The sequence below is a fragment of the Notamacropus eugenii genome, chromosome 2 (assembly GCF_028372415.1).
Source record: "Notamacropus eugenii isolate mMacEug1 chromosome 2, mMacEug1.pri_v2, whole genome shotgun sequence".
In the NCBI taxonomy this organism is placed as follows: domain Eukaryota; kingdom Metazoa; phylum Chordata; class Mammalia; order Diprotodontia; family Macropodidae; genus Notamacropus; species Notamacropus eugenii.
In genome coordinates this window covers 46,480,788-46,498,683 of record NC_092873.1, presented here as the reverse complement: position 1 = coordinate 46,498,683, position 17,896 = coordinate 46,480,788, and the positions used below count along the sequence as shown (strand labels likewise).

General features: G+C 44.3%; 1 protein-coding gene across 3 annotated transcripts in view; it reads left to right on the top strand.

The window, feature by feature from the left end:
- The window catches only part of AUTS2 (activator of transcription and developmental regulator AUTS2), a 1,242,623-nt gene that overhangs the window by 24,244 nt on the left and 1,200,483 nt on the right, over window positions 1-17,896 (top strand). The gene's annotated exons all lie outside the window — the stretch shown is intronic.

Genomic DNA, 17,896 nt, shown 5'->3' with positions numbered 1-17,896 from the left:
TTAAGGAGCAGAGCGAAGCCCACATTCAGTGCCCTTCCCCACCATGATGTCCATTTGAGTGTTTGACTCAGCTCAGCCAAAGTCCTGGACTGGCCTTCCAGTCAGCCTCTTTGTTGGAGGGGGCACAGGTCCAGGAACATGGGACCTTCATTATGAAGGTATTTGCATCAATCCTGACAACTCGGATTCAGAGTGTACCTTTGCTACAATATTAGCTGGGTGACCATTGCCCACTGTTGATTCCGCACTGCAAGCATTTTTGCTGAGTTCTCCTATGTGCCACGGTATAGAGACAAAAAGGAGATTACATCCTGCCAGGAGAAACCACATGTACCTAAATGAGTGTGTATGTCCATATATAGGTGTGTGTATGTGTACATACATGCATATATACACACACATCTGTATGGGTTTGAGAGAATTTTCACAGTCCTCCTTTATCTTGCTGACCTCCCTCTGAGACCCCTTCCAATTTATCCCAGCATCTCTAGTTTATGCATAGTTGTTTGCAGGTTGTCTCCCCCATTAGGCTGCGAGGTCCTGGAGGGCAGAGAATGGGTTTTGCTTTCTTATGTATCAGCAGCCCTTAAACACAGGGCTGGGCACCTACTAGATGCCTTAAAACTACTAGTTAACCGAGTTCCTCAGATGAAATGATAGGACTGGCACCAAAAGTAATTTCAGTAATGTTACTAATAAAGGAGGGAGGGCAACCTGACAGAGTGGGCAGAAGGCAGGTTTTGGAGCCAGGAAGAAGACCTGGCTTTCAAGTCTTGCCATCTACACGTAGAACCTTGGGAAAGTCACTGTCTTCTCAGTTCCCCAGAAAATTTCCAAGGTTATAAATGGTAGAATAGTTATCTTTCTGCATTGTTGGAGGGAATTTCCTTATTGGGAGTTTCTCATACCAGTGAAATTATAACTTTGAGAATATGAGAGAGACAGACGGACAAAGAAAGGAAGAAAAAAAGGAGAGAGACAGAGAGACAAAGTAAGGAAGAGAAAGAAAGAAGAGGCTAGCTATCACTTTCCCAAAAGTTTGACCACTTGTTTAGTGAAGCTGTCACTTTTCTAATCTCCTTAAACCTGCTTCAAGCAAAACTTGGACAAACTTTGTTGTTTTATCCACATGAAAAGCTGGTGTGGATACTGAGTTTCTGCTTCCCCACCTGTCTATCACTTCCCATTCTCATCTCAGAAGATAACATTTTTAGAGTTTGTTCCTGAATGAAAACATTTTGTCTCTTCCCACAAGAGCAAGCCCTGAATTCAAGCCCAGTTGCTCCCATGTTGTCCGAATTTACGTTCTGGGGTCCTCTTCTTGTCACCTCTCCCCAAAAAAATCTCTCTAGAAACAGATAGGCTGAGGAGGTATCATCATTAAATATTACTGTATTCAGCTGAATACTTAACCTCTGGCTGTAAATTTTGCAGTGATCTGAAAGTTGGTGGTGTTTACCTAGCTTTGAGTTCTCATCTTAAATCATTTCCTGACAGCCCCTGTCTGTTAGCAGCCGGAGCTCGCAACCATCTGGGCCAGAGGCTTGGAAGCTGTGTATCTTGCCTGCAGTCGAATGTGGGGTAGGGCAGAAGAGAACTCCTGATAGTTTTGAAAAATGTATAAGGACAGATTACCAGCCTTGGCAGTTAGAATTGTAATCAACAAATTAGTTGTCATTATTGGCTGGTGGATGCCAAGGGAATGTGTCACCGTGGTGAATGTCTTCATCTCTAACTGGTTCATAATAATAAAAAATTGGTTTATCTATGAAAAGAAACAGAGTGACTCACAATCCTAAATACCGCCTACCTGGCCGGTGAAAGTCAGAGCGGCAGATCAGGTTTCTTGTCTTTTCCTTACTTATTTTTACTTTCATCACTGAGCAACCATTAGGTTCTCACTGAGAGAATCATTAGATTTATTAAGAAAGGAGATTGCTTCCGTTTGGAAGGGGATGCTGATAATGGGAAAGGGATCAAGCAATGCACGTCAGCCGCTGGGGAGAAGCTGCTTTCTGCCCACGACTCCCAAGTAGCAGTGACGAATAATTACATGGCAGAAGCAAAGCCTGGCACCAAGGTCTCCTTGGCAGACAATGCCAGCAGCCCCCAGGAGTCCAGAGATGGAAGAGTGTGCAAAATCTAAGGGCTTGTGAGGCCTCCCTCTCCCACCCCCAAATCTTGGTGAACTCCAAGACAAGGGAAACAGGTGGCAGGATCCAAACCATCCAGCCCGAATGGGTTTCCATCTTGGCAATGGCACACTGGAGGGCTGTTTTGTTACACAAGGCTGGTTAAATAAATATTTCTGTACATGCAAAGGAGCAGAAATCGGATGGCACTCTGTGGTTATCTTTCCGTTAACCAGCCCAGGGACGCTTGGGTGGTGTTTTGGGAGTTTTTCCTCTCAGCTTTTTTTAAAGCTACTTCCCAGATAGATTCTCAAAGGTATACCAGGTAATGGACCCATTGTTTGACCTTTTAGATCTGGGTATAAAGCAAGAGGGATGGGGGCCAGAGGCTCTTTTGCTGGGATGTGTCTTTTTGTAGCATTGGCTTGCCATGATGTGGGCAGAGTACCTGGCTCATTGTAGAAGCTTAATAAATGATTATGGATGGGGGCTAACAAGTTTGCACTCATGGTTTTCCGACCTTGGGTTTGTTCCACCTTTGTCCCTCATCTTGTGGCCTCCTGTGTGTTCTGGGAGGCTACAAAGTGATCTCTCTCCTTCATGGGAGGAGAGCATGTTTTTGGCCCTGAAGCAGCTTTAGACACCAAATCTGATGCTGCTGCTGACAGTAATGCTAGCTACTGTTCATTGAGTATTTTAAGTTTTTTCCAGACAATTTACATATATCCTGATTACCATTCATGCAGCGATGTAAAGGATTTAGCTTGTTACCTCATTTGAGTCTCACAGCCACCCTGAGAGATACGTGCTATTGTCATTCCCATTTTTTAGACAAGGCTGAGTGAGGTTATTGACTTCCCCAGATAGTGTCCGAGGCAGGTTTTAAACTCTGGTTTTCCCAATGAAGAGATTCTCTCCACCTCTCAGTGGTGTTCCATTGACATAATGGTGTTCCATTGAGTAGGTCATGCCTAGGGTGTGTGTGTGTGTGTGTGTGTGTGTGTGTGTGTGTGTGTGTGTGTGTGTGTGTGTGTGTGTGTGTGTTCGTTCATACTTCATTGCCAAAAAAGACCATGCCGTCAGAGAAATAATGACATGACTTGCACTTGACTTTATTTTGAGTGAGGGAGGGCTGTGCAGGTCACCAGCCTCACTTCTCCTCCAGAGTCATCTGAATCCAGTGACCAGATATTCACCAAGATGACTGGAGATGACCCAGGATGAGGCAACTGGGGTTAAGTGACTTGCCCAAGGTCACACAGCTAGTGAGTGTCAAGGTGACATTTGAACTCAGGTCCTCCTGACTCCTGCACTGGTGCTTCATCCACTGCACCACCTAACTGCCCCCTCAAACCTAGGGATTTTGAAGCTAGAGGTGGGGTCACAGGTGGCTTTACTTACAAACTCCCTGGGAAGGAGAGTGGCCAGATAAGATGGAGCCACAGGATTAGAGAGATGCTTCTCATTGGAGAAGGATGCATTGAAAGCCAGGGCTGGGAAGTGATTGTGAGATATTTGACAAGACCAGAGCGAGAGAATGGCATTCAGTAGGTGAGGAAAATGATTGGTTTAGACAAAACAGAAATTCATCTTTGTAGACCTGCAGGTTTTTGGAAAAAAAAAGTATCTGGTATAGGGAATTAATATTTTTTATTTTAAAAAGCATTGTGTGTGTCGTTTCTAGATAGTTTTTTTAAGAAGAAAGAGGATCTTCTTTCCTCCCACCCATGGTGCCACTGAATATAGAGGGGTCAGGGTTGTGTGTGAGTGACAAAGAGCCCCAGGAAAGGTGGGGAAAGGATTCTGGTGTTTGAAGGACAGTGAATACTTCTCGAAGGGAAGTTGCTGAGAAGTCCCTACATTAAGAATCCGTAGTCCTGGAGAATTCCTATGACAGCATAAAATAATTGGGGGGCCTTTAGACTGTTTTGGGGAGCAGTGCGGTGTGGTGGACTTGGCCTCAGGAAGTTTTGGGTTCAAATCCAGCCTTACATGTTTAATAGCTGAGTGAGACTTCTCTCACCTCCATTGTCCTTATCTGTAAGTCATTTAACCATGTGTGCCTCAGTTTACTCATCTGCCAAATGAGCTGGAGAAGGAAATGGCAAATGTCTCCATTATCTTTGCCAAGAAAATCCCAAACGGTGTCACAGAGAGTCAGACAAGCTTGAAATGTCTGAGAAACCACCAAAAAGTGGAGATAATAATTGTGCCTCCTTCCCTCCCAGGGTTATTGTGAGCCTTAAATGAGTTTTGTAATGTGCTTTGCCAACTCTGAAGTCCTATGTAAATGGTAGGTATTATTATCAATGTTATCGTTAACTGCATGTCTCCTTTAGATCGGAAGCTCATGGAGGGAAGGGACGTCTCACTTTTTGTGCTTGCCTCCCCAGTCCCCGGCCATAGTAGGCCCTTGATAAATGTCTTCCTTCCCCTTCCCCCCTTCATGAGTTTATTCATTCACTGTGATCTGCAAGGTGGTTATAATAACCCTTGCAATTCTTACCTAAGGGGGCTTTTGTGAGGCTTAAATGAAATAACATGTAAAAGGTGCTCCTCCGACTTTAAAGCTCTTTATAAATAAATGTCAGCTTTTGTTATTATCATCCCTGTGCTTTTGAATGGGCCTGAAATCCGTACACAAAGTGAAGTCTGACGGTCTCCTTTCTTTCTAGCTGACTATGTATGGGTAATTAGTTGGAAATGACATTAACCTGAGCTTAATTGTGATTTTACATGGTAACAACATACCAGCTGTTCACCATACTTCCTTGGTGCTGGGATTTAATTATTTTTTGGCGATCTTTTAAGATATGTGTTGCATTTTTTTTTTTAAATTTCCCTGGCTGTGTTTTCCCCTTAAGCCCCCTCCCTGCTGTCAGGCTTGTGGTCTCAACCCTGGAGTTTCCATTTTTTCTTTCGGGTGGCTCATTGGGTCCCTGGGGTGTGAAATGCCCACTCTTTGGTTAATCTGTTTCTGAGAAGGAACCAGCCCCTAGCCACGGTGACAAGCCGCCAGGATGGATGAGAGTGGGTGAGTCCTCCCTTCTCAGTCCTAACCCAAGCTTGCAATTTGGTTTAGGGGAGAGAGTTGGGAATTCGGATGATCTCAGGAACCTGCCAGAGGAACTCACCACACCAAGTGAACCAGCTGAAGGGGGGGAGTTAATTACTGTACAGTGATTGCTGGGTTATAACCAATTATTGGATCATTAAATGTTTATTACCTTTTTATATGCTTCTTTCCCTCATAAGGGCAGTTTCCTTCTTATGCCATTAAGACAGAAATAGGGTTTGATATAAGGGAAAAAAAAAGAAATCTTAATCTTTTCGTCACTTGGAAATTAAAGACAAAGAAAGTATGAAGCAGGTCTGATGTGATCTGACAGCTGAATTACCTGTTTTCCTTTGGTCTGATGAATTGGTAATTAGTGAGATGTTCTGGGCTGAGTGTAGGAAATGATAAGGTGTAGGTTCTAAGATGCAACCCTGGGGAAAGATGGGACCCGAAAGGAATGCCGGAGAGGAAAACCAGTTTGGGGATGCCCTGAGCCATGTCTGAAGCCAGGAGAGACACCCTGCTTGACATCATCCAGCAGCAACGTGTCTAATTTGGCAGTACCCGTAGTCGTTTTTTTTAACCTTTGATTTATTTTGTTTTTCAGTTAAACATTTTTTTTTCTCCTCTCCCCTCATTTAAAAGAAAAAATGAAAAAAAACCTTGTAACAAATACACCTAGGCGTGTAAAACAAAGTCTCGCATCCACCATGTCCAAAGCATCTGGAGTCTATCCCCTCTGGGTCAGGGACCCACAGGCATTTGTGTGTCTGTGGATGCTGGGGGTGGCCCCTTCTTCTCCTTGGCTGATTTTATCCTTGGGCTCTTCCTAGAACAGCTTGGAGAGGGAGCCTGAGAGAGCCTGCTCATCTTGGTGAGCATTCTGGGGACAGTGGGGGCGGAGGGGAACAAGTGGAGTTCATAGCTACATGGGTTCGTGGCTACATGGGTTCATACCTACAAAGCAAGAGGCCTTGCAAGAGTCTGTCCAATCCAATCTCCCGGCTTAGAGAGGTCACTGGATTTGCCCAAGGTCATACAGGTGGGATTTGGACCTGTGTCCTCTGACTCCAGAGATAATGCTCTTACTAGAGGTTGGGTAACATGTTTAAGAGGGAAATAGGATAAAGTCCCTAGAGACATTATAATGTGGTGGCAGATAGAGGGACCATCCTTGGAGTCAAGAAGACCTTTCTCTGACAACTGCTGGCTCTAACAATCCTGGGCAAGTGATTTCACCTCTCTGAGTCCTGGGCAGAGACTCTTAAGTTGCTAATTATTTGGCTGTGCATCAGGAGAGGGGATTTCGGGAGTTGGCAAAATTACCAATCTCCTCTCTTTTTTCCCTTTTTCCCATCTTCCTGCTCCTCAACTACATGAGTCAACAGTTATTTGTCGTTTTGCCAGTATGTTGCTTAGCTAGATTATGGCATGGGGAGATATTGGAAGAAGACACTGTTTCTGTTCTTGAAGAACTCATTCTATCTCATTGATGGACTCTGTGCAATCTAATGGTTTGTAATAAAGCAGTGTTAGTGGTGTTAGTGCAGCAAATAAAGTGATGGTTCTTGGAATCTGGAAGATTGGGATTTGAATCCTGCTTCAGACAGTTACTAGCAGCATGACCTTGGGCCTGTCTCTTTCCTATGAAATGAAGATGTTTGGACTTGGTGGCCTCTAATGCCTCTTCCAGCTCTATTGTATCAATACCTTATAGATCCTAAAGTGTCCTTTAGTCATCTGGGAGGCCTTCTTGAGGGACCTAGAATGTGAGTGGGGGCCCTACAGGGTGAGTGAGATTTGGGTTAGTAGGTCATTGCAAATTGAGATGTTTAGGAAGTAAGTTTAGCTGTGTGGAGCCTGAGTAAGGAGGTTGACTCTCTCAGGTGGACAGTAACAGAATACTGTTCTGAGTAGACGCTCCTTTGAATGTCAAATCACATTTGAACTTGATTTTTTTAAGTAGTAGTGAGTCAAAGCAGACTCTTGAAGAGAGAAGTGACATGTTGGAAGGAGGGACATAATGAAAGGTACCCAGACGTTGAGCTGCCTCATGACAGCTGGAGTTCTTCAGAATGGTAAATTTTCAGGGGAATGTGAGCCCTAGCTGACTGAATCTGACCTTGTCCCCATTCCCAGACCCAGGAATTGCCATAGGCTGCCCAGACATCCCAGCATCTGACTATTTTGTAAAAAGTCCCAAACTCTCCCCTCCTGAGATTGCCAAGTTTTCTCTAAGCTTTGCTTGTTGTGCAAAATAACTTAACCTCTCCCACCTGCAGCTTGGCCAATCTCTCTCTTAGTACCCTATATAAATCCTGTTCCCAGGCCCCTCCCTGGTGCCCCAGCGCCCTCCCTGGGTGCCCCAGCCCCTGCTGGGTGGTACACTGAACTGCATCTCTCTTGCCCGGATTAAAGACCTCCATTTTGCTGTATTGGCTGTTTTCTCTTGAATTAAGGTTGACAGGTGTGTGGGCTTGTCAAGGACACAGTGCTTTCAAATAGCAGTTTAGCATCATTTCCTAAAATAATTGTGAATGTTCTCTCACCTCTCCCATAGAATTTCAAAGTAGGAAGGGACTTTACTGGCAGTCTAGCCACCCCTCCTCCAAAGTATTCCTTTTATATCAAGTGGTCATCCAGCCTGTTTGAAGATCTTTCGTGAGGGGGAACTACCACATTTTAAGGCATTCCTTCTACTTCTGAATAATTCTTATTAACCAGTCAATAAGCATTTAACAGGGATAAGTGCTGGAGATAAAAAAAGAGGCAGAAGACAGTTCCTGCCCCCCTGGAGCTTACAATCTGATTTTGGAGACAACAAACAAGTTATAAAGGAGAGAAATGGGAAATAATTAACAGATTAAAGGCACTAGAATTAAGAGGGCTTGGGAAAGACTTCCAGTATAAAGTGAGATTTTAGTTGGGACTTAGACAAACTCTGGGAGGTTAGTAAGAGGACCATTCCAGGAATGGAGGCATGGACCATGTAGCCAAGGACCTTGACTCAGGAAAGTTAAAAGGTTAGCTTAGTGGGGAACACCAGAATAAAATGGTGGTGGTGAATTTAGGCCCAGACATTTGCCTGCTCGGTCTCTTACACTAACTAGAGTTAAACCTGGCTTTCCCAATCCAGGGAAACAGAACAGTGGAGTGGAGAAAAAGATACTGAGCTTTGAGCCAAAGGGACCTGGTTTTTAATACTGTTCTGCCACCCCAGGCCTTGGTGACCATTGGCAAGTCACTTCCATTGCTGTAGCCAGGGGTTTGTATAGTTAAGGTTAGAGCACTGGGAGGATCTGTTTAAATCTTGACTTTCTCAGAGCCGCTGAGGCCATATCCAAGGAGGCTGTGGCCTTCGTACAAAGGAAATAGACTTTAGAGAAAAAGGGATCTGGGTTCAGATTCCAACTCTGGACTCAGGTGAGTCACTTGCCTGAGCCTCAGTTTACTTTTCTGTAAAATTGGGTTGGACTGGATGCCTCTGAGGTCCCTTCCAGCTTCAGAGCTTTGATCCCAAGGGTTGGTCAAGAATGGGGGAGGGAGTGTCATCTCTTCTCATCTCACTGAGTCAGAGCTGAGGGACTGAGCGGGGGAAGGGGAGTCAGCAGCCTGGGAACCCAGATCTTTGGACTTGGGTGCTGTGGCTTATCTGCTTGTTCACTTCAACTGGATGCTGTAAACCTTGCCCCTCAAGATCCTGCGCTGCAGTGAGCCATATCAGTGTGGTGAAGCATTTTATCCAGATCAGGGATTTCGTGTGTGTGTGTGTGTGTGTGTGTGTGTGTGTGTGTGTGTGTGTGTGTGAGAGAGAGAGAGAGAGAGAGAGAGAGAGAGAGAGAGAGAGAGAGAGAGAGAGATGGAGAGATAAAAGGGGTGTGTGTGAGAGACAGCCAGAGAGACAGAGAAAGGTAAGGGGTGGGGAAAGAGAAGAGAAGGGAGATAGAGAGACTCTTTTTCTTCTGGTAGTTCAGATCAGCCAAGTCTGAGCTTGTCAGGAAGGTTTGTAGCGAATGCTAACATCTTGTTGCATCCTAGCTAGCACTTTGTAGCTGTGAATCACATGACCTTTCTGGGAGAAACCCTGAGCCTCGACATCCTGAGCCCTTGACCCCACTTACAGAGATACAGGTCAGCTCTGCTCCCTGAGTCCCCGGAGGTCAGCTGGGCCCTGGGTGTTAGCCCGAGGCGTCCTTCCTCTGGACACTCAGGCTTGGATCCCTTGTGATGGATGACAGATGCCTCATTGGGATCGCTCCTCTCTCAGCTGTAGCCTGGTCATTGTGGAACCAAGCTGGTGGTTTTCCAAACCTCCTGGAGGGAAGACAGCACTGACTCCTTCACAAAAAGTGTTTGGAGTTGTGAGGCTGCAGATGTGGCAAGAGCGATATACTGGGACTTCTAGGTTCTGGGTTCAAATCTTATCTCTGCTGGATTTTTAAAAATTTTCTCCTCAGTTTTTGTAGAAATCTTTAACAGTATCACAAGCATTTTCTTACATTTCTCATCTCAGTTGAGCACTCCTTTGTAACAAAGAAAAAATAAGCACAACCACACAAAGCATCTGCCTCTGTTAGTCTGCTCTGCAAAATTCTGAACCCACGCCTCCCTCCACCCCATCTCCTGAGAAGTACAAAGTGTGTTTTTTTCTGTGGCCAAGGTGGGGCATTGCAGTTCAGGTCTGCTTAACCGTGCAGTTTAATATACGTTCTGTTGTACTGATTTCCTGGTTCTTTCTTTACTTTGTCTCTTAATACAAGTTTCCCATAGTCTCCTGTTTTTGTCACTTCTCATAAAGCCATGATGTTCGATTACATTCACGGACCATCGATTTTTCAGTATTTTCCCATTGACGGGCTCTCATTTTATTTCCACATCTTTGCTACCACCCATAGCGTCTCCGGGAGTGTTTTAGTACGGATGGCCCAGCTCCCTCTGTCTTGATCTCCTTTGGGGTATATGTCCAGTAAAGTAACAGGCTTATTCTTAACAAAGAATGCTACAATAACTATTTTGGTATGAGGCTTTTCCCCCCATCACTGATCTACTTGGAGTACAGGGAGTCCCAAAGGCTTAGTGTAGTGTTAAGCTATTAAAACATTTTATTTCTTTTTTAAAGCGATTATAGCTTGAAACTCATACTAAGTTTTTTGGGACATCCTGTATGTGTCCAGGAGTGGAATTGTTGGCCCAAAGAGTATGGACAGTTGAATGCCTTTGCTCACATAATTTAAAATTGTTTTTTAAAATGACTGAACCAAGATGGCGGAGTAGAAAGACGCACATACACATAGCTCCGAACCCACAACCCACAGAACGGCTAGAGGGGACCAACTCACGGTGAATTCTGCACCCAGAGGCCACGGAATATTGGAGCGAGGGAGATTTCTGTTCCGGAGAGACCTGCAAACCTCTCGCGGGGGGTCCTGCGCTGCAGACTGGGCGCCGGCACTGGAAGCAGAGGGCAGCCCTGCAGCGGCCGCGACACCGTGAGGAAAAGATCCTATCGGGCTACGGGGACAGGATCTCCAGCGGCCACACGGGTCCCTCCACCCACAGAGGGACCTGCAAACCTCTCGCAAAAGGTCCGTCGCGCTGCAGACGCGGAGCCCAGCCCAGACCTGCGGCGGCCGTGGCTCCGAGACGTACAGATCCAAGCAGGCTTCAGGGACGGGATCTCCAGCGGCCGCACAAGTCCCTCCACCCACAGGTGACGGGGGTCGGTGAGACAGTCTCTTTGGCGGGTCGAGAGGGGAGTGGGGTACCCCCATGGCTCAGGCCCCCCCGGGAGATAGAAGCTGAGAGGCGGCTGCAGACAGGGGCTCCCCAAACGGGCGGGAGCCTGGATCCATTGTGGAAGGTCTGTACATAAACCCCCTGAGGGAATTGAGCCTGAGAGGCAGCCCTGCCCTGACCTGACCACCTGAACTTAATTCTCACACTGAATAGCAACCCTGCCCCCACCAAAAGCCCTAAGGCGGGAAGCAGCATTTGAATCTCAGTCCCCAAACGCTGGCTGGGAGGACCAGGAGGCGAGGTGGGTGTGAGGAGAATATTCAGAGGTCAAGTCACTGGCTGGGGAGAATGCCCAGAAAAGGGAAAAGAAATAAAACTATTGAAGGCTACTTTCTTGGAGAACAGACATTTCCTCCCTTCCTTTCTGATGAGGAAGAACAATGCTTACCATCAGGCAAAGACACAGAAATCAAGGATTCTGTGTCCCAGCCCACCCAATGGGCTCAGGCCATGGAAGAGCTCAAAAAGAATTTTGAAAATCAAGTTAGAGAGGTGGAGGAAAAACTGGGAAGAGAAATGAGAGGGATGAAAGAGAAGCATGAAAAGCAGATCAGCTCCCTGCTAAAGGAGAACCAAAAAAATGTTGAAGAAATTAACACCTTGAAAACTAGCCTAACTCAATTGGCAAAAGAGGTTCAAAAAGCCAATGAGGAGAAGAATGCTTTCAAAAGCAGAATTAGCCAAATGGAAAAGGAGATTCAAAAGCTCACTGAAGAAAATAGTTCTTTCAAAACTAGAATGGCACAGATGGACGCTAAGGACTTTGTGAGAAAGACAGATATCAGAGAACATAGCGAGAACATTGGAAAAATGGAAGATAATGTGAAATATCTCATTGGAAAAACAACTGACCTGGAAAATAGATTCAGGAGAGACAATGTAAAAATTCTGGGACTACCTGAAAACCATGATCAAAAGAAGAGCCTAGACATCATCTTCCATGAAATAATCAAGGAAAACTGCCCTGAGATTCTAGAACCAGAGGGCAAAATAAATATTCAAGGAATCCACAGAACACTGCTTGAAAGAGATCCAAAAAGAGAAACTCCTAGGAGCATTGTGGCCAAATTCCAGAATTCCCAGGTGAAAGAGAAAATATTGCAAGCAGCTAGAAAGAAACAATTCAAGTATTGTGGAAATACAATCAGGATAACACAAGATCTAGCAGCTTCTACATTAAGGGATCGAAGGGCATGGAATAGGATATTCCAGAAGTCAAAGGAACTAGGACTAAAACCAAGAATCACCTACCCAGCAAAACTGAGTATAATACTTCAGGGGAAAAATTGGTCTTTCAATAAAATAGAGGACTTTCAAGCATTCTTGATGAAAAGACCAGAGCTGAAGAGAAAATTTGACTTTCAAACACAAGAATGAAGAGAACCATGAAAAGGTGAACAGCAAAGAGAAGTCATAAGGGACTTACTAAAGTTGAACTGTTTACATTCCTACATGGAAAGACAATATTTGTAACTCTTGAAACATTTCAGTATCTGGGTACTGGGTGGGAGTACACACACACACACATGCACACACGCACACATACATAGAGACAGAGTGCACAGAGTGAATTGAAGAGGATGGGATCATATCTTAAAAAAAAAATGAAATCAAGCAGTGAGAGAGAAATATTGGGAGGAGAAAGGGAGAAATTGAATGGGGCAAATTATCTCTCATAAAAGAGGCAATCAAAAGACTTATCAGTGGAGGGATAAAGAGGGGAGGCGAGAGAAAAGCATGAGGTCTACTCTCATCACATTCCACTAAAGGAAAGACTAAAATGCACACTCATTTTGATAGGAAAACCTGTCTCACAATACAGGAGAGTGGGGGACAAGGGCACAAGCAGGGTTGGGGGGAGGATAGAGGGGAGGGCATGGGGAGGAGAATGCAATCCGAGGTCGACACTCATGGGGAGGGAAAGGATCATAAGAGAATAGAAGTAATGGGGGATAGGATAGGATGGAGGGAAATATAGTTAGTCCTATACAACACAACTAGTATGGAAGTCATTTGCAAAACTACACAGATTTGGCCTATATTGAATTGCTTGTCTTCCAAAGGGAAGGGGTGGAGAGGGAGGGAGGTAAAGAAGTTGTAACTCAAAGTGTTAGGATCAACTGTAATGTTCTTACCACTAGGAAATAAGAAATACAGGTTAAGGGGTAAAGAAAGCTATCTGGCCCTACAGGACAAAAGAGAAGACAAGGGCAGAGAGGGAGGATAGAAGAGAGAGCAGATTGGTCACAGGGGCAATTAGAATGCTTGGGGTTGGGGTGGGGGGGATAAAAGGGGAGAAAATTTGTAACCCAAAGTGTTGTGAAAATAAATGTTAAAAGTTAAATTAAAAAAAAAAATGACTGAACCAAGTCTTAGGTCCACCAATAATGTTTTCCCATAACCCCACTGCTTCAGTGGCTTTGGGCACGCCATTTAATTTCTTTGGTTTTTACTTTCCTCATTTGTGAAAAGATAAGATTGGACCTCGGTGATCTCTTAATAGTCTTTCTAGTTCAGAATCTCTTGGGGGTATTTTTAGGCTTTACAAGAAACTTCAGCAATTAGGAGAATTGAATCTGCCCTTCTGTATTGCTGCAGGTGTTCAAAGCAAAAGACAGTATAGTTAGGAGGACACCATGGGATTCAAGGTCAAAGCTCCTGGGGAAACAGAGAAAGGTTAAAATGCTTAGTGGTCAGCTTGCTGACCCAACAGGTTCTGAACCAGGCGATAATGAGGAGGGTTTGCTCACACTCCATTATGGTGTATAATTAGCTAATTGATGGCAGTTTCTATCACATGGTTATACAAGTAAGGATTAATTTTCTGTTTTGGTTGAACCTTGTTGTGCCCAGTGATGGGGGTGGTGCTGGGACAGTCTCACCTTATACCCTTACCAGGTATTTCAGGTAAAGGACCTTCAGTCAGGAAGGACCTGGGTCCAGATGTCGTTTCCGACAGTAACTGTAATAGGAGGGATGACTTTAAAGTTGACTTTACCTCCGTGAGCCTCAGTTTTCTCATCTGTAAAATGGGAATGAGAATATCTCTAGTATTGAACTCTCAGGGTTGTTTTGGGAATCAAAGGCGATGATATATATAACAGTACTTTGAATCTTTCTTTCAGTCCCGATCTATAATTGAGTTGGGCAAGGGAGGTCCCAGTGAAGACTGCCCCCACCATGTCAGTGCAGACCGGCCACTGCTGGTGGGCAAGGCAGCGTGAGGTTAAGTGACTTGGTGTTCTACAACTAAGACATATCTAACGCACATCTGAACCCAGGTCTTCTTGACTCTGAGGCCAGGTGTTTCCCCACCATGCCATGCTATCTCTTGCTGTACAAACCTAAAAGCACAATATAAATCTCACTAATTATTACTAATTTTATATTTGCTACATTAATTTATTTTATTAATAATCAACAATATTGTTATAATAACCAGTGTTATGAAATATTAATGACCATTAAGACTATAGAAAAAATAATTAATGGTATCCAGTGTAATAATGATTATTAACAGTCTAGTTATATGCTTTTCATCTTTTTTGATGAGGTTCGTATACAGATGGTCCCAGGACAAGTTTCTCACCCTGCCTTTATTTTTTTGTATTTAATGCTCTGTGGGTTACAGCATAGGAAGATGAAATAATGACTTTTTATAGTTTAATAAAAGTATTCAGCAGTGGGCTCATTCTCTGGTTCAGGAGCAGAGGGTCAGTGGTGAGAATCCGGATGAACCTCATGCTGGCCCCACGTGACTTTGTTAGATAGATTAGCTTACTGTTCCTACAGTCACTATTCTTTGCGCTCCTATCACTGAAGTTCCCCAAGCTCCTAACTAATTAGAAGGGCCCACAAGAGAACTTTCTAATAGCAAAGCTCAACTGGTTTGTTTCTCTCCCTTTCCCATCCCCTCTCCTCCATCCACTTATCGTTAGGTTCACACATTCAGGTGAGGGAGGCACCTGGAAAGTTTCTCATCGACTCCTTTTGAGAGGACTTCTGTATCGGAGATAATGCAACCCCAGGCCCCTGGGGAGTGCTCCATCCTGGTCACACGATGTAGCCAAAGCTTGTCCAGAGAATCCTGGAGAGTGGTTTGGTCCAAACAATCCAGTGATTCAAGGTTGTGTATGTGAGGGCTGTGGTTTTCCCCACAAGGTTTTGTTGTGATAACCACGTAATGATGAAAGCTCTCATGAGTTGCTCATAAAACACTTTATTTTACACAAAAATGAAAATCAATATATTTTGATTTCACATTGACTAAGTTTCTCCCTGCTTCCTTCTGCCTCTCCCTCACGGAGAATCATCTCAAATATAATTGTTTTTTAATGAAAAAGAGGAAGAAAAGAAAAAAAAATCAGAACTTAACTAATACATCGAAAACATTGAAGGAAAACATCCAAAAATACATGCTTATGTTCTGTACTTGAAATCTGAATCTCCCTGAATCATTAGTTATTAATAATCATTTCTTTCACTTGTGACCCTCCCAACTCTGTGGAGGAACAAAGCACTTTTTTTTTTTTTTACAACAATCCAGTGAAGTCAGTCAGGCAGGTAATATTATGCCCATTTTATAGATGAAGAGACAGAGGCAGTGAGAAGGTGAGTGATTTATTTGTCTGGAAAGGACACCAATTCCTCTGAATTTTAGTACACGGTTTTATCCACAGAGAGAGTATATCATTCCTCCAGCATTTGAGCAGCCGTCCATGAGAGTTGCCTTGTCTTATCTCCTCCAGGAGAGCGTAGGGCGGGGGATTGTATCTTCAGAGCATCTGCTGGCCCCAGGCAAAGTTTGAACATCCTCCTCCCCCTTACTGTGTGTGGTTCTCCACTGGGAGGCCTTGAGGCATCTCTGTAATACAGACAACTTGACCGTGCACAAAATAAATAACCCACATGCCCCAGAGTATGGAATGTTCTGATATTTAAAATATGTGTATCCATAAAGCCCCTTCCCTTGTTACATTTTCATGGAAAGAATGTAGGTTTTGGTGTCAGGGGACCTGGGTTTGAATCCTGGGCATGCCAGATATACTTCTTATATGTATGGTTTTCCAGGGCCTCAGTTTCCCCACTTGTCAAGGTGGGGGGTGATTGGACTAGTTGTGACCTCTAAGTTCTTTTCCAAGTCCAGACCTGTGACATTGTGATTCCTTGTAGGCTGCTTTCCTCCGTTCCCCATTTTGTCTGCCTTGGGTTACCTCATAATTTGTAATATGGACCCTGGGATCTCAGTGAGCTGTGCTCAATGGGGTCCTCTTGGCCTGGTGAATGTAGGCTATTAATAGAATTCTCCATGTGCCAGAGACACTTGGATTCCCTAGAAAACCCAGCTCTTCCTCCCTGTTGCACCCCATACCTCAATCTCAACAAACTCCATTGCTTCTTACTAATTCTAGGGTCAATTTTAATTTTGTTTGGTCTTCATTTCTTTATAAAATGAGGATTTGGGAATTGATGGTCTCAGTCTTTAATAGATCTTAATCTATGATTCTTGAGGGTTTGGGGGTTGGGGGAGGAGGTGGCCAGTAAAGAAGGAAAAGCTAAAAGTCCTAGAATTACAGAGATCATTTGATGCCCCCTCCCCCCCCCATTTCTTTCAGCCCTTCATTTCAACTGAGAAAATAACCCAACCGGAATTTTCATTTTTTGTTTTTGTTTTTGAATTAGCCATTGTTTTTGTAATGACATTGGCTTTCTCTACAGACCCAGCCTCCCCAAAGAGCCTGTCCTCGCCAATCAAACATGTCATCCCTTACACTTTCTAATCAGATTCAGTTTTTGGGTCTTACAAAACATTTCTGGAGGTGACAACTTGGCATTTACAGGGTCCCAGCTGTTGGGTGACTCAAGTGTTTTGAATGAAGACACCAAAAAAAGAAAATAAATCAGCCTGTAGAAGTTTTTCAAGGTCTCTATTTTTTTCCTGGATTTTATTCCTCTTTCTGGTCCTGCCCCCTTTTCCTGCTCTGTCTCCCCCATACTTGCATAGTGCAGATGCATTTTTATGTGTCATGAGTGACATGGAATGATGGACCACAGCAACGCAGATTACAGGCCATTTAAAAAACTCAAGGACTGAGGTTAGCCAGTGTTAGAAGGGGAGGGTGCCGCAACCCGTCCCCGATGGTTTCGGAAATAAAATATGATATACAAGATTCCTCTGTGGCTTTAGTAACCAGAAGAGATTGCTAGTGTTTGATCACTGATTCATGTCTTAGGGAACACTCTCTCAGAAGTTACCGGAGGGAGGGTGGCTGTGCACTGAGGCTCATGTCTGTATCAATGAAGTGACAGACCTAGGCTAAAAATTAATGACAGTAATTAACAATTACTGTTACGATTTACTGGCCGTGTATCTTGCATACACATAGTTATTTGCTTGTTGCATCTCCCCATTAGATTTGTGAGGAAGTACAATTGTTTTGCTTTTATTCCTGTCTCTAGAGCTTCAAAGTTTGTTGACTTGCTTTTATTCTCATCCTTCACCCTGTTGTGTCTCTTACATATGGAATGCTGTGATTCTGCTTTTTGCAAGCCTGTGAACAGAAGGGGAGAACTTTGGAGGTTCTGTTTGGCTCCTTCCATGGGTGATGTTTCCACCACTGAATCTCCAAAGTGGGATGGCCAGGGCCTTGGTCTTCTGAAGATGACTTGGAAGCGGCCCCCTTGGGAGGAGTCCTTACGCCTCTGAAGGTCTGATCTATCTCCACCTCCATCCTTTCTGAGAATATCATCCAGGTTTTGGTATCACCCTGGTCTGGTTTCCAAATCCAGAGCATTAGTCTAGGAGTTTTGTCTTTCAGACTTTAAAGTCTTCCTCCTGACCCTGTTCTGAAACAACATTCAGGGCAGAGATCTTGCTTCACTTGGCATCGGCCTTCTACTCCTGAGAGCA